The sequence below is a fragment of the Odocoileus virginianus genome, chromosome 10 (genome assembly GCF_023699985.2).
Source record: "Odocoileus virginianus isolate 20LAN1187 ecotype Illinois chromosome 10, Ovbor_1.2, whole genome shotgun sequence".
NCBI classification, from domain to species: Eukaryota; Metazoa; Chordata; class Mammalia; order Artiodactyla; family Cervidae; genus Odocoileus; species Odocoileus virginianus.
Window position 1 is genome coordinate 70077119 of NC_069683.1, and position 26797 is coordinate 70103915.

The window sequence follows — 26797 nt, forward strand, 5'->3', positions numbered from 1 at the left end:
GCTGTTTTCCCTACTTCCTCTCCAGGACCATAGCACATATGAGGTACAGGAGGAAAATCAAACTTACTCATTAAGGATATAAAAATATCCTTATCATTCTCACAATAAATTTATAAAGTTAAGTATTTTGGTTCTCTTCTACAAATGAAGAAAGTGACTTGACATGATGAAGGAACATCCCACTTTCCCAGAGCAGAAGTTTCAGAAATGAAAGCAGATACAGGAGATGGCAAAGGTGACTTCCTTCCCTGCTTCACGCTGAGCTTGGTGGACCACTGAAGGGGGACGTGGCTGGCTGTGCTGCTCTGGCCTGACCACACCTAGAAGGAAACCTCAGCTTCAAAAGGACTTTATTACAGCACTTGCCCTGAGCCTCTTACATGACCAACTGCTGCGCACATATGGTGAAGAGGCCTTTGTGGCCCCAGCATTTTAGTGAACATCTTTTCTTTCTTTGGACTGTTGCACTACTTTGAAAATGTCTATTTCTTATTTCTTCTTTTATAGGTAATGTATTTTTTATGTATTCCATGTGGTTTATTTCCACAAACTGGAAGTTTGACAGAGCCATTTAAAAATGCTTTTGAGTATGTAAATGTGGGGTAATCAATAGGTAATCCATGTTACTCTTGGAAACAGCCCACCGAAATGTTTTTTCATTTTAATAAATTGACCATATTTTGACAAACATGGTCTTTAAACTAATTGCTCCCATAAAGCATTTAATGTTAAGCAGCCAGCTGTTTACCAATGAGGGCAAAAATATTATGACAAGTCACATTGTTCTCTTTATGTATTTTATACATATTTCCTAAATAAGTGTAAGACTGAATATTATCTAGGCTTACTTGCTCTTTAAAAAAGCTTTTATTTAGCAACTTGGTAGATTAGGGAATGTTTTTCCCTCTGATGTCTCTTAACATCTACTTTGGATATTGCTAAAAATAACTGATTAAATTGCTATTTTCACTTTAACAGATAGTAATAATTCAATTTTCTCAATTCTGACAATAACAAGCACAGATCTGAAGATCTGGAAAAAAAAACAACTCATCCAGTTAATTTAAACTAATGTAGATGGGCACTCATTGGATAATTCAGGATCCATTACCCAGGCAAGTGAAATAAGTAGTTTGCTTTAGTATCTTTATATCTTTAATCACGTTAGCACAATTTGTAGGTGATAGCGTTGTATTTACTAAAGAAAGATCTATGGAATTACAATAAGCTTATCACCCCACTCTCCTAAAATGATTATTACATTGGTACCCTGAATACTTCGAATTAGATTGCTAGATTAGATTTCAATTTCCATTGACAGTTCCCTTTGTGAATGCTCTTCCAATTTTCCCAACATGTGCATAGTGATAGAGTAGTTGTAATCTAAAACCTTAATCATTACATAAATACATACATATATATTATGTACATAAATATATACCACATTCATAAATGAATTATTAATGGCAAGAATATAAAGAAAAAGACTGAACATATGATTTAATGGTATTTATGCACAGTAAAAATGTACATTTATAATATTTATTTATACTAAATTCATTGCTCTGTGATGAATCTCTTTAAATTTATATGTTTTGTACATGCTCTGAGGTGTATGTCATACTCTTTGATTTAAAAGGTATTGGTACTGACAGTATTATTGTCTATGCATATAAATGTGGCTGAAAACCTGCTAAATTACTCTTCATTTCCCCCACTAATTCTACAGTAATTGGGATTAAATAAAGTGAAGAGACGATTGGTATATGTATCTTCTACCAAGAGAAAAGAGAGGACTTTCTAGGTCTGAATCACTAAAATCTGTTGTTAGCCAGCACTGCCCTGACTTGAAAGCACAATTTTCAAAGAATGAGGTTCATGGTCCCTGTGGTCTTTCAACACTGCTTCCTTTTGATACTATCAGCAAGGGAATAAGTTACGAGATATATGCTTATCAATGGTAAATAAATAATGTTTAAGCCAAACAAAAGACCTTTCAAGTAATATCACCTATAGGCCAGAAATTCAAGAGCTTTAAAATCACATATGGCACTCAATTATTATGTATGACCCACCTAATTCATTCATTGAGGAAATATTTATAAATGTTTGCTTTATTCAGGCATGATGTTAAGAATATAATATTGTACTAAACACAGTTTGAGCAGCTGTGGCTCAGCTAGTAAAGAATTTGCCTGCAATGCAGGAGACCCAGGTTTTATCCCTAGGTCAGGAAGGGAATGGCAACTCACTCTAGTATTTTTGCCTGGAGAATTCCATGGACAGAGGATCCTGGTGAGCTACAGTCATGGGGTCACAAAGAGTCAGATACAACTTAGCAACTAACACTTTCAAGCACAGTTTTGTTCTAAAGAAACTTACAAACCGATGAGTTTCCATAACTGAAGCAAAAAGGGCCAGCTGTGACCCTAAATTATTTATCTTAAATAGGAAGAAAAGATGAGAGGAAAAAAGGAAGGAGGAAAGTGGGGAGGGAGAAAGAAAGTAAGGGAGAGGACAGAAGGGACAGGGAAAGCAGGGAGAGAAGTTGATTTGAATAAGGCCATTTTTAAAAAAATAGAAAAAACGTTTTTAGTAAGAGAATTAAACTCTTTTGGTAATTCACAACTTGAGCAATCAAATGAAGCAACTAAAATATAATATGTTTTGAGTCTAAAGAGTAACCTTGTCTTATAATACTCTGTTGTTTAATTAGGAAAATAAGAATTAATCAAGGCACTATTCAATTTAACTTTTAAAATGGGTGGTACAAGTGGCATGTTCTACAAAAATAAGTGAGTAATCACTAGTGTTCCTTTTTCATAAGTACAGCAGTATGACAAATATCTTTGTCAATGAAAGCAATAATGCTGAGAATCATATAAGAATGAAGAACCAAAGCAGAAAATATTCAATGTATTGAAACCAATTACATTCTAAAATAAGATCAATGAATGATAAATAGCAGAGCAGAACTTTTTAATTGGTGAGTTTTCTCTTTCTCAGAGAGAATATAAAAAGCATCACATGAAAATCCTGACTTTCATATCATGATAACCAGTGTAAAGTTATTTACTGAGCACAGATTTATTTCAAGAAACATAATTTCAACAAATTATTATCGAGTCTCTTATTATGACTATGATAGTACAAGATGGATATTCATAACTGACATGAAAGTACCATAGTGAAAGCTACTATGGGAGTAATCTCAGACAATACTGTTGTTACTTCTAACTTATCACCAAACTCCCTCTCTCTTCACAACTCCATACACTCTATGGCCTTCACCCCACCCACAGTGGACAGGAGTGAGTAGGCTAGAGAGGTTTATGGAGGCCAAATGGAAAGTTTCTGTGGAACACAAAGCATTTAATATTGGTTTTGAAATACTGAAGGATTTAGGCATCTATAGATGAGAGCTGATTGAAAAAAGCTTAGGTTACATAAAAATGCAAAAAAAAAAAAAAAGACATTTTATAGAGAACATGTTCAAGAACTTAAGCACCAACAAAAAATAGGCTGACATGACACCTTTTTATCTCAGATATTTAGAATAGTTATGCAGCCAACCTGTCTTACAATTTCCCTAAAGGAAAATGCTTCTCAAACTTCCCTACCAAAGAAAGTATGTTTTTATTGTTTAGCCACTAACTCATGTCTGACTCTTTGTGACTCCATGGACTATAGCCTGCCAGGCTCCATTGTCCATGAGCACTGAAGAATTGATCCTTCTGAATTCTGGTGCTGGAGAAGACTCTTGAGACAGCAAGGAGATCAAACCAGTCAATCCTAAAGGAAATCAGCTCTGGATATTCATCGAAAAGACTGATGTTGAAACTGAAGCTCCAATATTTTGGCTATCTGATGTGATGAGTTTTGGAAAATACCCTGATGCTGGGAAAAACTGAAGGCAGGAGGAAAAGTGGGCATTAGAGGAGGAGATGTTTGAAGGCATAATCAACTCAATGGACATGAGTTTGAGCAAGCTCTAGGAGACAGTGAAGGACAAGGAAGCCTGGTGTGCTGCAGTTCATGGGGTCACAAAGAGTTGGCCACAACTGAACTACTGAATAACAACAAAAAATATCTAGCCAGCTTGACCAAAATATGATCTACTTTTAAAATCTCCTAGAAATTTCATTTAAAATTTGAATTCAACTCCATAATATATCAATTATGTCTTAATATTGATATGGTGTCTTAAAATACCTTCTGAAAGGTATTTTGATACCATTTGGGTTAAAATGCAAGGTAAACTTGTACTGAGTCTCAAAGTTCTGAAAATTGAACTGAATTAAATAGAAAGGACATTCACTGTGTATTAGTTTCAGCCTCTAGACAATTTCTTGTCTCCATATTGGCATCACAATGTTTCGTGATGATACTCTTGACAGGGATGGGAGTAGACAGCTTCCACTTGACCCCTCCAACATGATTCTTGTTTGAAACTCTTGGGTAGCACCTTCATATACTGTAAAAGGGTAATGTGCATGACAAACACATACTGAGGAAGCAATGGTATGTAACTTCACAAAATATGCTAAAAAGGACACTGCCATTTTCAGCTAGCCTCTTGGATTGCTCACTCTGCAAGAAACCAGCTGTCCTATCATGAGATGCCCACTGTGGAAAAGTCCACATGGGGAAAAACTGAGGCCTCCAATCAATGACCAGCAACAACCCAACAACGGTTATGTGAGTGAGTCACAGTCCACAAGGGGAAAGACTGAGGCCTCCAATCAATAACCAGCAACAACCATAACAATGGTTTTGTGAGTGAGTCACAGAGAAACAGATCCTCCAGCCTCAGGTAAATTTGCAGATGACTGTAGCCCTAGATGATATCTTAACTGCAACTTCATAAAAGAATTAGAGTCAGAAATCAGAGTCAGCCAAGTTACTCCTAATTCTTAATTTACAAGATCTCTATGATAAAAATGCATATTTCTTGCTTTTTTTTTTAAAGGCACTAAGTTTTGGGATATTTTGTTATCCATGATAAATAAATAATATGCAAGTGGATATAGGCAATGAATTATTTTTACTTCTTCATGAACTATGTGAAGACAAAAACCTGAAAAAAAAAAGGTGTGAATGGTCCTAACAATAATTTGGTGGAGTTAAATTTTCAAGCTATACCTTATAGAAAATTTATTGAGTTCAGCTTCTTGGTAACAGGTAAAATTGCTTGTTTTATGTGAAACATTGAAATATTCTCTGAATAGCTATTCAGTTTGTTTTTTAATGTCTTAGAAAAATAAGTCATGAAAAGCTATTTTTCTTTCACAAAGAAACCTATTTGTGTCAAATCCAAATGAACTGAGTCACAAAGAATATAATATTCCATATGATCAACTCTCTTCATCCAACTATAAGATTTCATTTCATTATGGTGATGTTGATAGAAACAATAAAAAGAAGTTTAGTTTTGCAAATGCAGATGTTAATAAGAATGTGTGTGTGTGTGTGTGTGTGTGTGTGTGTATGTTAGTCACTTAGTTAGTCCCACTTTTTGGGACTCCATGGACTGTAGCCCACCAGGCTCTTCTGTCCATGGAATTCTCCAGGCAAGAATACTGGAGTGGGTTGCTATTTCCTTCTCCAGTTAATAAGGATATTCAGGTACAAAAAATGAAAAATAAACCAAATTTATAAGAAAAATGAGATCAGCCTTTTATCCAAGTCTTTGCCTTCATCATGATATCCCATACTTTTCAAAGAAAACCACAATTTAAATTCAAGTTGGAGCATTTCAACCACTTACCTCACTCAAGATATATACTCATAGAAGCAGTTTTTCAAAAATTTATCTTACATTTCATCAAAAATCTGCCTAAAATTACAAGCAATTGAAGCACTTTATTTCATGAAATATTTTTTAACCATCCCAGTAAGAACATTCAAACACCCATTGGACAAAGTATTTAAGGCAGATGATTCTTAATAAAAGCCACAATGGACTTGATGCAGTCTATCGAGTTCTCAAAATTTTGCTTGGTATAGAGCTGTCTTGGTATAGAACTGGGCTGGATGAAGCACAAGCTGGAATCAAGATTGCCTGGAAAAATATCAATAACCTCAGATATGCAGATGACACCACTCTAGTGGCAGAAAGTGAAGAAGAATAAAGAGCCTCTTGATGAAAGTGAAAGAGGAGAGTGAAAAAGTTGGCTTAAAGCTCAACATTCAGAAAACTAAGATCATGGCATCACTTCATGGTAAATAGATAGGGAAGCAGTGGAAACAGAGTCAGACTTTGTTCTTTCAGGCTCCAAAATCACTGCAAATGGTGACTGAAGCCATAATATTAAAAGACAATTACTCCTTGGAAGGAAAGTTATGACCAACCTAGACAGCATATTAAAAAGCAGAGACATTACCTTGACAGCAAAGGTCCATCTAGTCAAGGCTATGGTTTGTCCAGGAGTCATGTATGGATGTGAGAGTTGGACTATAAAGAAAGCTGAGCAGTGAAGAATTGATGCTTTTGAACTGTGGTGTTGGAGAAGACTCTTGAGAGTCCCTTGGACTAGAAGGAGATCCAAGCAGTACATCCTAAAGGATATCAGTCCTGAATATTCATTGGAAGGACTGATACTGAAGCTGCAACTCCAATACTTTGGTCACCTGATGTGAAGAGTTGACTTATTTGAAAAGACCCTGATGCTGGGAAAGATTGAAGGTGGAAGGAGAAGGGGAGGACAGAGGGTGAGATGGTTGGATGGCATCACCAACTCAATGGACATGAGTTTGAGTAAACTGCAGGAGTTGGTGATGGACAGGGAGGCATGGCGTGCTGCGATTCATGGGGTCGCAAAGAGTCGGACACGACTGAGTGATTGAAATGAACAGAGCTGTCAGTCATTGCCAAACTTTTTCCCACACACTTATTGACTGGGCAATATGAAGTTCAGTATGTCTTTCCTAATGACATAATATACATGAAGAAAGTCCACTGAAGTGTTGACTTTAATAGCTCTAAAATCATAGAGCTAGCTATACTGGTACAAACTCAAGCGCTCAATTAAGGGTTTAGGTATAGAGACTCTGATGGTGTTAATAAAGGTCTTTTCTTTTTTTGTTTTCCTCAGTGGTTACATTCTTTGACCTAGAAAAGTTTCAGCCTTATTCATATCCAAGGTTTCACAAAATATTTTCCCTTTAAGTGAATGTCACTTTCAAAGGTTATTCTGAAATTGGCTTTGAAAAATTCCAAGAAGAATATTACTTTCTGGATTTGGTTGTATTTTTTTTTTACCATATAAATTATAGTCACGATCTTTTCTATTTAGTTACCAAAATTACTAGTGACCTTTGTCCAAAATTTCTGTGCTTGGTTTTATGGTTCATTCATTTTAAAGATCAATTCAAAACATTAACATTTAGGTTTGTTTGTTCTCATCCCAGTTAACTGAAATACATAATCATATTTTAAAAACATTCTATGAAATATACCATTTATATCCAATGATACATATTGTTAGGGTCCTCATTTTGTTAATCATAACTTCTGTATATTGAAGTTTGCTAAAAATTGCCCATAAAGTGTATTGGTTTTCTAATATACTGGCTTTATATTCATATTTTGGTAGAAAATAAAATCCATGACCATTCCAAAAGTTAGATAAAGAATGGTATCAAATTTGAAAAACTATCTCAGCATCTTGGTCATTTTTAAACTAACTTTATTTAGGTCATACCTCAATGGTCTAGCGGTTTTCAGAAAAGGGACCACTGAGGTAAGACCTACATCAAATCTCTTATGATTATACAGAAGAGTGACTAATATATTCAAGGGATTAGATCTGATAAGCAGAGAAGAAGAACTGTGACAGAGGTTTGTGACACTGTTATGGAGGTGGTTATCAAGACCATCCCAAAGAAAAAGAAATGCAAAAAGGCAAAATGGTTGTCTGAGGAGGCCTTACAAATAACTGAGAAAAGAAGAGAAGCAAAAAGGAAATGAGAAAAGAAAAATATACCCATCTGAATGCAGAGCTCCAAAGAAAAGCAAGGAGAGATAAGAGAGCCTTCCTAAGTGATCAATGCAAAGAAATAGAGGAAAACAATAGAATGGGAAAGACTAGAGATCTCTTCATGATTTTAGAGATACCAAGGGAATATTTCCTGCAAAGATGGACACAATAAAAGACAGAAATGGTATAGATCTAACAGAAGCAGAAGATACTAAGAAAACGTGGCAAGAATACACAGAAGAACTGTGGAAAAAAGATCTTCATGACCCAGATAACCACGATGGTGTGCTCACTCACCTAGACCCAGACATTCTGGAATGTGAAGTCAAGTGGGCCTTAGGAAGCATCACCACAAAGAAAGCTAGCAGAGGTGATGGAATTCTCATTGAGCTATTTCAAGTCCTAAAAGATGATGCTGTGAAAGTGTTGCACTCAATAGGTCAGCAAATTTGGAAAACTCAGCAGGGGCCACAGGAGTGGAAAATGTCAGTTTTCATTCCAATTCCAAAAAAAAGGCGATGCCAAAGAATGTTCACACTACTACAAAGAATGTTCAAACTACTGCACAATTGCTCTCATCTCACATGTTAGCAAAGTAATACTCAAAATTCTCCAAACTAGGTTTCAACTGTATGTGAACCAAGTACTTCCAGATATTCAAGCTGGATTTAGAAAAGGTAGAGGAACCAGCAATCAAATTGCCAACATCCGTTGGATCATAGAAAAAGCAAGACAGTTTCAGAAAAAAAAAAAAAAAAAAAAATCTACTTCTGCTTTATTGACTACACCAAAGTCTTTGACTTTTTGGAACACAACAAACTGGAAAATTCTTGAAGAGATGGGAACACCAGACCACCTTACATGTCTCCAGAGAAATTTATGTGCAGTCAAGGAGTAACAGTTAAAACTGGAGGTGGAACAACTGTCTGGTTCCAAATTGGGAAAGGAGTACATCAAGGATGTATATTGACACCCTGCTTATTTAACAAATATGCAGAGTTCATAATGCAAAATCCCAGGCTGGATGAAGCACAAGCTGGAATCAAGACTGCAGGGAGAAATATCAAAAACCTCAGATATGCAAATGATACCACCCTTATGGCAGAAAGCAAAGAGGAACTGAAGAGCCTCTTGATGAAAGTGAAAGAAGAGAGTGAAAAATTTGGCTTAAAACTCAACATTCATAAAACTAAGATCATGACATCTGGTCCCAACATTTCATGGCAAATAAATGGGGAAACAATGGAAACAGTGACAGACTTATTTTCTCGGGTTCCAAATTCACTGCAGGTGGTGACTGCAACTGTGAAATTAAAAGACACTTGCTCCTTGGAAGAAAAGCTATGACCAACCTAGACAGCATATTAAAAAGCAGACATTACTTTGACAGCAAAGGTCCGTCTAGTCAAGGCTATGGTTTGTCCAGGAGTCATGTATGGATGTGAGAGTTGGACTATAAAGAAAGCTGAGCAGTGAAGAATTGGTGCTTTTGAATTGTGGTGTTGGAGAAGACTCTTGATAGTCCCTTGGACTACAAGGAGATCTAGGCAGTCCATCCTAAAGGAAATAAGTCCTGAATATTCATTGGAAGGACTGATACTGAAGCTGAAGCTCCAATACTTTGGCCACCTGATGTGAAGAATTGACTCATTTGAAAAGACCCTGATGCTGGGAAAGATTGAAGGTGGAAGGAGAAGGGGAGGACAGAGGATGAGATGGTTGGATGGCATCACCAACTCAATAGACATGAGTTTGAGTAAACTCCGGGAGTTGGTGATGGACCAGGGAGGCATGACGTGCTGCGATTCATGGGGTCACAAAGAATGGGACACAACTGAGCTATTGAACTGAACTGAAGGAGAAGTGGAATAAAAAACAAGATATCTTTCTGCATACAAAATCTTTGATCTGGTCAAAGTTGGGAAAAGCTGAAACAATGTATGGAAGCAATAATTTTGACAAAAAGTACCAAGTACCTGGTTTATAAAAGACAAAAACATAAATAAAAATTGTTTGTAAAAATTTTCGAGGGCATTCTAAGAAACAGAACATTCTAGAATAGGCAGAAGTTCCATCATCTTTTATTTTCCAGAGGTCTGATCATGTTTACTCTAAAGCTCATGTTAATACCACTAGATTTTCTGATGACTCGAATATATGACATTTTCCAATTACTAACTAAACAAGTGATAGAAGCAAGGTCAGATGCTGTAAAGAGCAATATTGCATAGGAAACTGGAGTGTTAGGTTCATGAATCAAGGCAAATTGGAAGTGGTGAAACAGGAGATGGCAAGAGTGAATATCGACATTCTAGGAATCAGCTAACTAAAATGGACTGGAATGGGTGAATTTAACTCAGATGACCATTATATCTACTATTGTGGGCAGGAATCCCTTGGAAGAAATAGAGTAGCCATCATAGTCAACAGAAGAGTCCAAAATGCAGTACTTGGATGCAATCTCAAAAAGGACAGAATGATCTCTGTTCGTTTCCAAGGCAAACCATTCAATATCACAGTAATCCAAGTCTATGCCATGACCAGTAATGCTGAAGAAGCTGAAGTTGAACGATTCTATGAAGACCTACAAGAGCTTTGAGAACTAACACCCAAAAAAGATGTCCTTTTCATTATAGGGGACTGGAATGCAAAAGTAGGAAGTCAAGAAACACCTGGAGTAACAGGCAAATTTGGCCTTGGACTACGGAATGAAGCAGAGCGAAGGCTAATAGTTATGTCAGGAAAATGCACTGGTCATAGCAAACACCCTCTTCCAACAACACAAGAGAAGACTCTACACATGGACATCACCAGACAGCCAACACTGAAATCAGGCTGATTATATTCTTTGCAGCCAAAGATGGAAAATCTCTATACAGTCAGCAAAAACAGGACTGGAAGCTGACTGTGGCTCAGATCATGAACTCCTTATTGCCAAATTCAGACTTAAATTGAAGAAAGTAGGGAAAACCACTAGACCATTCAGGTATGACCTAAATCAAATCTCTTATGATTATACAGTGAAAGTGAGAAATAGATTTATGGGACTGGATCTGATAGAGTGCCTGATTAACTAAGGATGGAGGTTCATGACATTATACAGGACACAGGGATCAAGACCATCCCCAAGGAAAAGAAATGCAAAAAAGCAAAATGGCTGTCTCAGGAGTTCTTACAAATAGCTGTGAAAAGAAGAGAAGCAAAAACAAAGGAGAAAAGGAAAGATATTCCCCTTTGAATGCAGAGTTCCAAAGAATAGCAAGGAGAGTTAAGAAAGCCTTCCTCAGCGATCAATGCAAAGAAATAGAGGAAAACAATAGAATGGGAAAGACTAGAGATCTCTTCAATAAAATTAGAGATACCAAGGGAATATTTCATGCAAAAATGGGCTCAATAAAGGACAGAAATGGCATGGACCTAACAGAAGCAGAAGACATTCGGAAGAGGTGGCAAGAATACAGAGAAGAACTGTACAAAAAAATCTTCATGACCCAGATGATCCCGATGATGTGATCAATCACCTAGAGCCAGTCATCCAAGAATGTGAAGTTAAGTGGACCTTAGGAAGCATCACTACAAACAAAGCTAGTGGAGGTGATGGAATTCCTGTTGAGCTATTTCAAATCCTAAAAGATGAAAGTGCTGCACTCATTATGTCAGTAAATTTGGAAAACTCATCAGTGGCCACAGGACTGGAAAAGGTCAGTTTTCATTCCAATCCCAAAGAAAGGCAATGCCAAAGAATGCTCAAACTACCACACAATTGCACTCATCTCACACGCTAGTGAAGTAAAGCTCAAAATTCTCCAAGCCAGGCTTAAGCAATACATGAACCCTGAACTTCCAGATGCTCAAGCTGGTTTTAGAAAAGGCAGAGGAACCAGAGATCAAATTGCCAACATCCGCTGGATCATCAAAAAAGCAAGAGAGTTCCAGAAAAACATCTATTTCTGCTTTATTGACTATGCCAAAGCTTTTGACTGTAGATCACAATAAACTGTGGAAAATTCTGAAGGAGATGGGCATACCAGACCACCTGACCTGCCTCTTGAGAAACCTGTATGCAGGTCAAGAAGCAACAGTTAGAACTGGACATGGAACAACAGACTGGTTCCAAATAGGAAAAGGAGTACATCAAGGCTTTATATTGTCACCCTGCTTATTTAACTTACATGCAGAGTACATCAGGAGAAACGTTGGACTGAAAAGCACAAGCTGGAATCAAGATTGCCAGGAGAAATATCAATAACCTCAGATATGCAGAAGACACCACTCTAATGGCAGAAAGTGAAGAACTAAAGATCCTTGTGATGAAAGTGAAAGAGGAGAATGAAAAAGTTGGCTTAAAGCTCAACATTCAGAAAACTAAGATCATGGCATCCAGTCCCATCACTTCATGGCACAAAGATGGGGAAACAGTGGCTGGCTTTATTTTTGGGGGCTCCAAAAAATCACTGCAGATGGTGACTGCAGTCATGAAATTAATAGACACTTACTCCTTGGAAGGAAAGTTATGACCAACCCAGACAGTATATTAAAAAGCAGAGACATTACTTTGTCTTCAAACGTCCGTCTAGTGAATGCTATGGTTTTCCAGTAGTCACATATGGATGTGAGTGTTGGACTATAAAGAAAGCTGAGTGTCAAAGCACTGATGCTTTTGAACTGTGGTGTTGGAGAAGATGCTTGAGAGTCCCTTGGACTGTAAGGAGATCCAACCAGTCCATCCTAAAGGAGATCAATCCTGGGTGTTCATTGGAAGGACTGATGTTGAAGCTGAATCTCCAATACTTTGGCCACCTGATGCAGAGAGCTGACTCATCTGAAAAGACTCTGATGCTGGGAAAGATTGAAAGCAGGAGGAGAAGGGGATGACAGAGGATGAGATGGTTGGATAGCATTACTGACTCAATGGACATGAGTTTGGATGAATTCTGGGAGTTGGTGATGGATAGGGAGGCCTGGTGTATTGCGGTTCATGGGGTTGCAAAGACTCAGGCATGACTGAGCAACTGAATTGAACTGAACTGAACAGAAAATTTGCCTATTCTCTAGGCTTTCACACAACCAAAAACAAACAAAAAAATAAAATATTGTATTGTTTCAACACAGAAAAACTGGATTGTGTTTATTTAATTAGAGTATGCATATGACAAAATCTTGGAACACTGCAAAATCTTCAAATGCATCCTCAAATGAAACATTGACAGTGCAAGAACTGTGTCATATTGTTCTGAGTTTCATATATTAGCTGACATTCTGCCACTCAAACAAATCAGTCCATCCACTCTGAGAAGAAGGAACACAATGTAATCCAGCATCCATCAGTTTTTGGATTAAATACAGGACAATTAAATTGGAATTTCAGACAAGTAATACATAATTATTTAGTTTAATTGTATTCTGAATATTGCATGGGATATATTTATACTAAAAATTACTCACTATTTATTTGAAATTTCAATTAGTCTGTGTGATGTTTAATTTTGTTTCAAATTGAGTAGGCCCTGGGGTACCCAGATATTTAATCAAATATTTTTCTAGGTGTGTGTGCTTGTTGAGGGTGTTTTTGAATGAGATTACAACTCAATGTGTAGATTGAACAAAGCAGATTTCCTGCCCTAATTGGGTAGCCCCATCCAATCAGTTGAAGGCCTGAAGAGAGTATAAATGCTGGTACTCCAGCTGGTAAGTGGGAGCATCTTTTGCCTGTCTTGGTGCTGAAGACATTGCTATTCAGTTGTTTTTGGGCTGAAGACACTGGTCTTTTCAGATGCAAACTGAAACACAGGCTCTTTTTAGACATCAAGCTTTCAGACTGACACTGGGACCACACTGTTGGTTCTCCTTGGTCTCCAGCTTGCCAACTGTCTATAGATCTTGGGATGTCTTAGCTTTCATAATCATATAAGCCAGTTCCTCACAACTCTATATGTAAATGTACCCCGTTGGTTCTGTTCATCTGGGAAACCTTGACTAATGCCATCTGAATGTCCTGTATTTTTATTTGCTAAGCCTTGTGCCCATATCTCTGGATTTGCATTTTCTTCAGTAGTTCTAAGATTCAGAATAATACTAATATTAATAATGTTGGTATGTCTATTAATAATAAAATTGAAATTTTTCTTTCTTTTTCAGAAACCAATAATATATTCATATACTCTAATGAATTATTATATTCAGTTGCTCTGGGCAAAATGTTTTGCTATATGACCTTTATTTTACTAAGCTACATGTTCATGAATACCTGGACTCCACCTCACAGTCACAATATGTGCTCAGTCATGTCTGACTCTCTGAAACTCCATGGACTCTAGCCTGCCAGGTTCCTCTGTCTACAGGACTTTTCAGGCAAGAATACTGGAGTGGGTTGCCATTTCCTCCTCCAGGGGATCTTTCTGACTCAGAGATCAAACCCACATCTCCTGCATCTCCTGAAGGGGCAAGTGGATTCTTTACCACTGAGCCACCTGGGAAGCCCAGATCCAATTATCGAATTTGAGTAGCATGGAGGTCTACCATTTTCTACTTTTAGGGTACACTTTCTTTTTTTTTTTTAAATCCTGGACTCCAGATGTAGGATGTAAAAAACTGTACCCATAAAAGTAGAAAACAGTAGACCTCCTTGATACTCCCCTAGGGTACTCAAATTTGAGTATTATCAACAGATGGTTTGGGATGGAGAAGGGTAACTTTCCCAACCTCTTCGCTGGATATAAAAATTTAAAGAAAAGGATCTAGTCAGGGAATGTCCTGAATAACCGCAATTCAGTTCTAATTCAACATAGCTCAACTAACAATGACTACACTGACTCAATTTTAAGCTGCACTTTGTCCCAGCTTCCAAAGTCACAGTGTTTATGACAGTCAACAGCAGAAGAAACTTGCCTGATACTAGGCATGTGAGTTGTGACCCAGTTGAGACTGACTAGACAGATGTGAATTTAACTGTATAAGTTTATTGTTGCATGGAAACTATTAAATTATTTCCATTAGGAGTGTCACATAAATTAAGATCATTAATTAATGCATACTATTTCAAATTCATTACTCACTAAACTAGCACTGGAATAAAAGTCAAATTCATTGACAGCAATAGAATATGCTAAGTCTCTTATGATTAGTCACTGGATTCTGAAACTAGAAGTAGGACCGAATGATTTATACATCAAAGGAAAAATGTATTATTCAACCACCAGATTTTTTTAATGAACATTTTACAGATTATTTTCAAAGTACTTGTGTTTTCTGACAGCTATATAGAGTTACAGTCACCGTGTATAAAATAAAACCCATAAATTTAACAGAAACTATAATTGAAACCACCATAAAACCTGATACACAGATCCATGTTATTCCCCCCACATAGCTTTTCCTAAAAATTTAATTGACAATATTCTAGAATTAATATATTTCTACAGAATTCTAGGTTCTTGACCCTGATGAGGACTCTAGCCATTATGATCATCTCCATATGGTGACTTTGGTCCTGCTCTCCTGTAATCCATCCTCCAAAGTATTCTCAATTTATAGAGACTGCTTGACTGGCATTTGGGTTGCATTTCTGGTTTTACAAAAGAGAATGCACTTACAGTAGCCCACCAGGTTCCTGCGTCCGTCCATGGGATTCTTCAGGCAAGAATGCTGGAGTGGGTTGCCATTTCCTTCTCCAGGGGATCTTCCCGACCCAGGGATCGAACCCAGGTCTCCCGCATTGCAGGCAGATGCCTTAACCTCTGAGCCACCAGGGAAGCCCTTGGAATTCTTCAATGTGTCTCAAAAGCACACCGAAAATTCTGAAGGTGCCAAAGATGTCAAGATTTCACATTCAGGTTATGAAAAGCAGTCAAATACCGAAAACTGACTAAATGAACCCTTCAGACTTCGAGCTGCATGTGAACAAACTGCAGCTTCAAACTCTGATGGGACAGTGAAGAAGAACCTTATGCACCAGTGCATTCATTTAGCAAGTATGTATTTCGTTCCTAAGCTATTTCAAGGATTTGATGCACTGGGAACAGCAGTGAAAGCTCAGAGAAGAGGCTTGCACACATGAGCTCACAGCCCAGCTCTTGGGCAACAAGCGGATACAAGAAATGTCAGGGGGTGGAAAGCATTAGGGCAAAAATCAGAGGGGAGGGCACAGAGCATGACTGAGCCGCTGCTGCATGCTGCACAGTCAGGGAAGCTCTTTCCACTAAAATGATGTGTACGCTGAGACTGACTCATAAACAGAAGCAGCGCTGAAGAGATCCGGGACGTGATTTCCAGGGAGAAGCAAGGGCTGATATAAAGACCCTGAGCTCCAGATATCGAAGAAGCAGAAGAAAGAGGAGTGCAGTTGAAATGTAATAAGTAGAAAGAGGAAAGGTCTAAAAGTCAGGCAGGTCTTAGATTTATTCATGATAATGTTTCTCCATTTTTTTTTTCCTGTGAGTTCCTTCACACTCTTTAAAAAAGAAAAAAAATATATATATAATACAAACAATATATTTTATATAATGTATTAAATAATATATAATATTGATAATATATAGACAAAATATATAGTGTGTGTGTTAGTCGCTCAGTGGTGTCCGACTCATTGTGACCCCATGGACTGTAGACCACCAGGCTCCTCCGTCCATGGGATTCTCCAGGTAAGAATACTGGAGTGGGTTACCATTACCTTCTCCAGGGGATCTTCCTAACCCAGGGATCAAACCCAGGTGTCCCACATTGCAGGCAGATTCGTTACCATCTGAGCCACATGGTACACTTCCCCTTGCTTACTTACAAATCATAGTACATTTCCAAACAAATAAATCTGTGTTGGTAGAATACTATCAACTTAATTGCAAATCTTGCTCAGATTTCACCAGTTTGAAATTTTTTGGGTGTATGTATTTCTATTAGGTTTTATCACATGTGTAGATTCATGTAACCACCATCACCGTCATTACAGAACTGTTCTTTCACTCCCCACACACACAAAGCTCCCTGGAAGCCAGGGACCTGTTTTCCATAATATCATATAAGTTGTTTCTTTTTCATTGGGGTATAGTTGCTTTACAATGTTGCATTAGTTTCTGCGGTAAATGAAGTGAATCGTCTGTGTGCACACACACCCCCTCCCTGATGGGCTTCCCTGCCCTCCCCCATCCTACCCATCTGGGTCCCCCCAGAGCACCGAGCTGAGCATCCTGCAGTATACAGCATATTTCCACTGACTATTTGTTTCATACACAGCAGTGCACATACATCAATCCCAATCACCCTGACCACGTCCATCCATCTGTTCTCTATGTCTGCATCTCTATTCCTGTAAAACTGTACCATTTTTCTAGATTCCACATATATGCATCAATATACGATATTTGTTTTTCTCTTTCTGACTTATTTCACTCTGTATGACAGATTTTTGATTTAACTCAGCATAATGTCCTTGTGATGCATCCAAATTGCTGGCATGTTTTAACAGTTCATTCCTGTTAATTCTGAGCAGTGTTCCAGGTATGGCTGGACCACAGCCTGTTTTCCAATTTACTCACTGAAGGACACCAGAGTTGCTTTACACTCCTACTAAAAATTACTGAAGATACCTAATAGTTTTTGTTTATGCATGTTATATACAGTGACATATACCATGTTAGGCATTCAAACAGAGGTATTTCAAAATATTTATTTATTAATTCACTTAAAATATCAGTAAGAAACCTATTATAGGTTCATAGAAAGATACTATTTTATGAGAAATATTTTTTTCCTACAAAAAATCAGTGAGAAGAATGGCACTGTTTTATATTTTTTCAAACTTATTTAATATCTGGCTTAATAGAAGACTGCTGGATTCTCATATGCATTTCTCCAATAATTGTGTTGCTATATCACATGCCATGTGACCTCTGGGATTCTCCTCAAAATATACGTGACAGAATGAGAGAGAACAAGTCAATATCATCATGGTTTGATGATCAAAAGTGCTTTTGACCTTGTGGACCACCTGGAAAGGTCTCCAGGATTCTCAAGACTTCCTGAATATCCATGTTAATGTGTTGGGTAAGATAGAGGCTGGATTTCCAGGGAAAGGGAGCTTACTGTAGAGTTTAAGCATGCAGTGGCTTGATTTGATTTAGACCTTTCTGATATATCATTCCTCTGGTGTCTCTGTGCATAATGAATACCTGGGGTGGCTCAGTTCAGTTCAGTCTCTCAGTCGTGTCTGACTCTTTGTGACCCCATGGACATGGCGACTTAGCAGCAGCAGCAGGACATGCAGCATGCTAGGCCTCCCTGTCCATCACCAACTCCCAGAGTTTGCTCAACTAATGTCCACTGAGTCGGTGATGCCATCCAGCCATCTCATCCTCTCATGTCACTGGGGTGGCTAGTGACAGCAAAGAACATGGGAGGGTTTATGGAGGGATTGACTAGGAGGCTCCTGGTAAGACATCATGGTACTCTGGAAGAGGGTGGCAGTGAAAGCAGCAGTAATGTAGTGTGTCTTTAAGGTCTTGATCATGAGGCAGATGTGGAAGATGAAACAGAGAGGAAACAGGAATCCCTCACACATTTTGCACCTAATCACTAGTGTGTAAGAGCGTGTTAGATAAAACCAGGAGGAGCAACAAGTTTTAGGGTGAATTTGGCAAAAGATAAAAGTGTGTGTATTTAATGAGCCATATACTTTTGTTTGCTTCCTCCCTCCAAAGCTGCTATTAAATTCGGGGTGCATCTTAAATTCAATGACATCTCATACATAAGGAACTACACATCTTCTCTATTGTAATATTGTTTAAATACAGATTAGAAATAAGTATAGATTCCCCCCACCCCACGTCTTCTTTTTTTAAAATTTTTTTTATTGAAGGATAATTGCTTTATAGAACTTTGCTGTTTTCTGTCAAACCTCAACATGAATCAGCCACAGGTATACATATGTCCCCTCCCTTTTGAACCTCCCTCCCATCTCCCTCCCCAGCCCACCCCTCTAGGTTGATACAGAGCCCCTGTTTGAGTTTCCTGAGCCAGACAGCAAATTCCCATTGGCTATCTATTTTATATATGGTAATGTAAGTTTCCATGTTACACTCTCCATAAACCTCACCCTCTCCTCCCCTCTCCCCATGTCCATAAATGTCTGTTTCTCCACTGCTGCCCTGTAAATAAGTTCTTCAGTACCATTCATCTAGATTCTGCAAATATGTGTTAGAAAATGATATTTATCTTTCTCTTTCTGACTCACTTCACTCTGTATAATATACTCTAGCTTCATCCACCTCATCAGAACTGACTCAAATGCATTCCTTTTCAAGGCTGAGTAATATTCCATTGTTTCACTGTATATATGTACCACAACTTCTTTATCCATTCATCTGTCAGCGGACATCTAGGTTGCTTCTACATTCTAGCTATTGTAAATAGCATTGCAATGAACAATAGGATACATATGTCTTTTTCAATTTTGGTTTCCTTAGGGTACATGCCTAGGAGTGGGATTGCTAGGTCATATGGTACTTTTATTCCTAGGCTTTTTTTTTTTAAGGAATCTCCATGCTGTCTTCCATAGTGGCTGTATCAATTTACATTCCCATCAATAGTGCAAGAGTGTTCTCTTTTGTCCACACCCTCTCCAGCATTTACTGTTTGTGAACTTCTTGATAATAGCCATTCTGACTGGTGATATTTCACCAGTGATACTGGTGATATTTCAGTGTAGTTTTGACTTGCACTTCTCTAACAATCAGTGATGTTGAGCATCTTTTCAGATGTTAGCCATCTGTGTGTCTTCTTTGGAGAAATGTCTGTTTAGGGCTTTTCCGCACTTTTTGATTGGGTTGTTTTCCTGGTATTGAGTTGTATGAGCTGCTTGTATATTTTGGAAATTAATCCTTTGTCAGTTGTTTCATTTGCTATCATTTTCTCCTATTCTGAGGGTTGTCTTTCCTCCTTGCTTATAGTTTTCTTTGCTGTGGAAAAGTTTTTAAGTTTAATCAGGTCCCACTTTTTTACTTTGGTTTTTGTTTCCATTACTCTAGGAGGTGGGTCATAGAGGATCTTGCTTTTATTTATGTCATTGAGTGTTCTGCCTAAGTTTTCCTCTAAGAGTTTTATAGTTTCTGGGTTTACATTTAGGTCTTTAATCCATCTTAATTTTACCATTGTTTATGATGTTAGGAAGTGTTCTAATTTGATTCTTTTACATGTAGCTATCCAGTTTTCCCAGCACCATTTATTGAGGAGGCTGTCTTTGCCCCATTGTATATTCTTGCTTCCTTTGTCAAAAATAAGGTACCCATAAGTGCATGGGTTTATTTCTGGACTTTCTATCTTGTTCCATTGGTCTGTATTTCTGTTTTTGTGCCAGTACCATACTGTCTTGATGACTGTAGCTTTGTAGTATAATCTGAGGTCAGGAAGGCTGATTCCTCCAGCTCCATTCTTCTTTCTCAAGACTGCTTTAGCTATTTGGGGTCTTTGTGTTTCCATATGAATTGTGAAAATTTTTGTTCCAGTTCTGTGAAAAATGCCATTGGTAATTTGATAGGGATTGTATTGAATCTGTACATTGTGTTTGGTAGTATAGTCATTTTCACAATATTGATTCTTCCTACCCTGGGACATGGAGTATTTCTCCATTTGTTTATGTCATCTTTGATTTCTTTCATTACTGTCTTATAATTTTCTGTGTACAGTTCTTTTGTCTCCTTACATACATTTATTTCTAGATATTTAATTATTTATGTTGCAATGGTGAATGGGATTGATTTCTTAATTTATTTTTGTGATTTTTCATTGTTAGTATATAGAAATGCAAGTGATTTCTGTGTTGATTCTGTATCTTGCAACTTTGCTAAATTCACTGATTAGCTCTAGCAATTTTCTGATACTGTCTTTAGGGTTTTCTATGTACAGCATCATGTAATCTGCAAACAGTGAGAGGTTTACTTCTTTTCCCATTTGAATTCCTTTATTTCTTTTTCTTTTCTGATTGCTCTAGCTAGGGCTTCCAAAACTATGTTGATTAATAGTGGTGAAAGTGGACACCCTTGTCTTGTTCCTGATCTTAGGGGGACTGCTTTCAGTTTTTCACCACTGAGGACAATGTTTGCTATAGGTTTAGCATATATGGCCTTTACTATGTTGAGGTAGGTTCCTTCTATGCCCATTTGTTGAAGAGTTTTAATTATAAATAGGTGTTGAATTTTGTCACAGGCTTTTCCTGCATCTACTGAGATTATCATATGATTTCTATCTTTAAACTTGTTAATACGGTGTATCACATTGATTGATTTGTGTATATTGAAGAATGCTTGCATTCCTGGAATAAACCTGACTTGATCATGGTGTATGAGCTTTTTGATGTGTTGCTGAATTTTGTTTGCTAAAATTTTGTTGAGGATTTTTGCATCTATGTTCATCAGTGATACTGGCCTGTAGTCTTCTTTTTGTCTGTTGTCTTTGTCTGGCTTTGGTATCAGAATAACGGTGGCCTCATAGAACGAGTTTGGAAGTGTTCCTTCCTGTGTAATTTTTTGAGAGTTTTAGAAGGATAGGCATTGGCTCTTCTCTAAATGTCTGACAAGAATTTCTATCTTGTCCTGGGCTTTTGTTTTTTGGGAGATTTTTGATCATAGCCTCCAAAATAAAGTACAATAGCTTGACCCGGTGTAAACTAGGTATAGATTTTTAAAGTAGTTTTATAACAAGTTTTATAAGTAGGAATGCACAAATATTTAATGATTCCATTTTCCTCTCCATGTTGTTGATACCTTAGAATAAACACGGCAGAGTCAGACCAAAGGATGTTAACTCTAGGCAAACATATCACTCAAGCAGCGTAATAATACTCACTTTTTTCAGATACTCATCTTGCTCAATTCCCCCAGAGGATACTATATAAACAAAATTATTTTATTGAAGTAAAAACTGAGGCATATATTTAGACCCAGATATAAACAGAGATGCCTCAGTATCAGCAACAGATAATTAGAGTGTTCCTTGAGTGCCAAGGAATGTTCCTATAACAGATTCCAAGTCATGGGAGAGGTACTATCTAAATCCTTCAAGAATAAATTATAAACACAAAGTTAGAATGGTAGGCTTCATCTTGTAATCCAGTGACCATAATTCAGTTGGGAGAAAGACAGAAAGAGAGAAAGCAATTTTCCTTTTGCATCTCAACTTTTAAGGTTCTTTTTTCCCTTCGTCTTTTCAACATACCTCAAATCTAACACATGATATTAGAAAACAAAATCTTTTCCAGATTATCAGATTATGACCACACAGACTACAAAGGCAAACCCATTTACCCACAGATTATTGTTTGCTCACCACCACTTCCAATCTTTTCCTGAACGATTCAGTACAGTCTTAGGTTCAGGATGTCCAGGGACAATTTTTAAAATATTTTATCCCCAACACAAACTTTGCTTCCATTTGGGTGTTTGTATAATGCCTTGGTATTATGCCTTAAGGAGGTAGATTATTAGTTACCTGTTAAAAAGAGACCTACACTGTTTTTATTTGGAATAAAGGGCAGGGAGGCCTCGGCTACTTAATAATTAAATTCTATGATGGGGCTTCTTACATACTCCCTGGTTCAGTCAGACTGAAGAAATTATTCCCTGAAAATGTTATATAGCTTTTCACACATTACTCTTGGAAAAAAGTGAAAGCTTATTTATCCACCTAAAGGAAATGCAAGCTTCACATTCTTTGTGAAGACATCTTCCTCCACAGAATTAGTAATTTTTTTTTTCCTGTGCTTCCCTCACATTGTGCTAATAACTGCCTCTTGGCTATATTCTCATGAGCAAGTGACTAGACTGAGTTCCTCTATGGCAGAGTCTATGTCTAGTTTGCTTCTGTGCTATTTGCAGCTCGTGCAAACACTTACGCATGGTGGGTGCTCAGTTTGCCTTCACTCATATACGTACACGCATACATGCTAAGTCACTTCAGTCGTGTCCAACTCTTTGCAATCCTACGGACTGAAGCCCGCCAGGCTCCCCTGTCCATGGAATTCTACAGAAAAGAACACTCGAGTAGGTGCCATGCCCTTCTCCAGGGCATCTTCTTGACCCAGGAATCGAACCCATGTCTCTTACGTCTCATGCATTGGCAGGGGTATTCCTGTGCACACATGTACACAGGCAATTTTACAAGTGTATAGTTACACTTCATTAAATAATAGTGTTTATTCTGCCTTACTGAAAGTTCTCCAAAGGTGAGAATTATATAAACCATATCACAATGTGGGTCAATACTACTTATTTGTTTACTGCTTAACAATTACTTCTAAGTACTCGATTCATTTCTTCATATTTAAAACCTCCATCATCTAGAATAACACAAAGTGTAAATGCAGGGACACAGATGCATCACATAAAAGATTTCTGAAATTTAAGGGATATCATGTTTTTAAAATGACATTCCAAATGAAAACTCTTGAGTTTGGACCCTTTGTCTGGATACTATTAATACAACTTGTTATTCAGGGTTGCCTGAATAACAGATGCCTTCTCTCTGGGAGAAGGGAAGGCAGACTGCTCCAACGAAGTGGCAACTGTTGGAAGCACTCACAGGGAACAGTGACAGAGAATGTTTAGATTTTCTTGAATGAACAACTGAGTCAGCCACATCAGAGTTGAGGAAGAATGAGGCTACGTGATATCAGAGCAGCGAGATCACTCTCTCAGCCAGGAAAGCACTGCTAGTAGTCACTGATGTAACAGTCCTCCTTCTATATCCAGGAAAGTGCTAAAAGTGCAACTGCCCATTGGCTACATCACATTCAAAGCATGAATATCAAAACAGGATAAAGAACTATAGGGGGAAAAAAGTCCATTGAGAAGAGACACAAAAGAATTACAGTTACCTCTCTCTTTGTGTGTGCTCAGTTGTAACCAACTCTTTGCAACCCCATGAACTATATTTAAGGAAATCCAAAAGCTAACATTGGGGAGTGAAAAACATATGCATCCCCAAGGCATAAACTGGGAATCCAAGACTGTATTCAAACATGAAGTAGGTGATAAACTTTGGAGTTACTGAGAGTATTTCATGAAAGATGAGGTTTTCAACAGGACCCTGAAATATAGGAACAATGTGAATAGGTGACTAAAAATAAGCTTGAGCATCAAGGAATTAATTTACAATGGATTTGGAACCCCAAGGACTAGAAAAAGAAGAGTCAAAAGAAGGTCTTCTCTCCTCTGAGCTTGAATCAGAGGGATTCAGAGCTTGAATCCCTAGGAGGCAGCCACTGCACTGTCAAAGCTAAAATAATTGAAAGCAACACTGTTAAGCAATGGTTAAGAGATGACCACAGCATTCTTGGCTTCCCTGGTGGCTCAGCTGGCAAAGAATACACCTGCAATGAAGGAGACCTGGGTTTGATCCCTGGGTTGGGAAGATCCCCTGGATAAGGGAATGGCAATCCACTCCAGTTTTCTTTCCTGGAGAATCCCAAGGACAGAGGAGCCTGGCAGACTACAGACCACGAGGTTGCAAAGAGTTGGACAAGACTGAGAGACACACCCACACGCACATACACAGAGCATTCTAAGTGCAGGAAATTATGCCTTTTTCTAAGCAGTTTTGAGTTGGAGATCCCAAGTTTATATAAAGTAAAAATTCAACTGCAAGAATAAAATAAATCACACAGAGCTTTAGTCATATCAGCTCGGAATTCAGAGTTTACAAAGTGCTACTGCAAGAATCACATCAATTGATCCTCACCAATCCTAATGGAAAAAAAATCTTTTGTAGAAGTGAGTCTTGGCAAGGTGAAGATACATATCTGTGACTGGCCAGCCAAGGAGAGCACTGAGACTTGAAATTGTATTTACTTCCTACCACAAGATGTGGGCTTCTTAACTTTAAGAATTTACCAAAGAATGCTTTAATAAAAGTCTCCCTGATATACTTGATGCATAATCTAGCTGTTACAACAAAATTAATACAAATGATCAGTAACACACTTATCATAGCAAAGGACGCAGAAATAATACAGAGTCTCTTTGAGCCATCCACTCTCTAGATACAGAGATTTAAGAGTCAGTTTACCTGCCTGAGATCCAGACAATAGAGAGTAAAACATATTAATACAATTCTCTCCCCCAAATTAGTTAAGGTTAATATTGACAAGCTACTAATGTTTCTATCAATCAAAACTATTAATTTAGATTGATTGCAGTGTCATCTCTTCTTCAAAAGACAGTGTGGAAGGTAGAAAAGAAAAAGACATCTTAAATTATATTTCCTCTCTTTTTTCCCCCTCAAAGCATTTGGAACCATATGTGGAACCATTCCAACACCAGCAGTAACAAGCAATGAATCTTACAAAAATTGATTTTTCCATTTTCACATTTTGGTTTGTGGCTTTCAAAATTTCCAACTAAAATTCAACATTAGTTAGATAACTTTTAGTGCTCAGTCAATGCCTTTCCCTTCTTAAAAAAGGATATACATAGTGTGTGTGTGTGTGTGTGTGTGTGTGTATATATATATATAGGATTAAACTATAGATTCAACTATGAATTTCTTTTAAGACATAGGTATAGCAGAACAAACTGTTGTGGAAAATTTTGCATTAATTGAAAAGAAAAAAAACCACAGCACTATTTTTAAAAATATTATGTTTCAAGAACATTTTCCCGCAATGGACAAAGACATCTAAATGGAATAAACGACTCTGCAGTTTGTGTCACATTACTGAGGCAGGCCCCACGGCTAAGCCAGCGCCTTCCTCCAACTGCCTGGACTGTGCACTTTAATTGATCTGCTGGGTCTCACCAAGGAACTGTGCCTGTGGAAGTTGCAGCAGTCACGGTGACCATGACAGAGCTTATATTAAGGCTTTAAAACAGATGTAGTGACTTGGCCCGTGACTAGTCTCTCAGAAGCCCCTTGGGCAAAACAGTGGGTCTAATGTTAAAATCCTAAAGCATTCCCTAGGGCCTCTAAGCCAGCTGAAACAGTGTAATTTCCACAGATATAGAGCTGATGCCTCAGGTGTAGAAAGAAAGGAGTACTGTAAATTAAAATAGACTCTCTGACAATCTTTAGCCAAAATCAAGCTTGCTTATATGTGTGTAAGCATAGCGTAGAAATAGTTTTATAAATGGTTTTTCAGTTGAACATATTTAAAAATTAAAATCAAGTTAATTGCCTTTCCCTTCTTAAAAAAAGGATATACATAGTATATAATATATATGTGTGTGTGTGTGTATATATATACAGTATTAAACTATAGATTCAACTATGAATTCCTTTCAAGACATAGGCACCATAACATTCTTAATTGGTATCTAAAGAAGAGACATGTCCTCCATTCCATACATTTCCAAATTCAGCCCTTCTCTATTTTTACATGACCCAGATAGAGCTAGTCACAGGAAACACTTCGCCCAGTGCGACTGAGCTTACAGCCTCTAGGGCATGTACCCTAAACTGATTCACATTTGATTCATTGCCACAACAACGCTCAGGGAGATGGTACTGCACACTTGCTGGAGGTAGGCTACCAAGTTGTCTTAAATGAGTCAGTTTTCACAGCTGCTAAAAGGGTCCCAAGATTGCCCTTCAATGAGAAGTAAGCTAAGACTTGCTCCTTAGGAATTATGTTTTATGTACTTTAGAATAAAGCCTATGCTGCTTATATAAAACAAGATTACAATCACCATTATATAACTAATGGCTTCATAACGTTGATTTTGACTTGTTCTAAAATATATACCCCATTGCAAAAATGATCTAACATTGAGAGACTTGTAGGTGCAACAGACTGTGAGAAATGAATAAGCTGTCAGAAATAACTATAGTCATATCTGTCA

The 26797-nt window shown here is 37.6% G+C and overlaps 1 protein-coding gene across 2 annotated transcripts in view; it reads right to left on the minus strand.

The window, feature by feature from the left end:
• PDGFD (platelet derived growth factor D) overlaps positions 1-26797 on the minus strand; it is a 265934-nt gene that overhangs the window by 172966 nt on the left and 66171 nt on the right. The gene's annotated exons all lie outside the window — the stretch shown is intronic.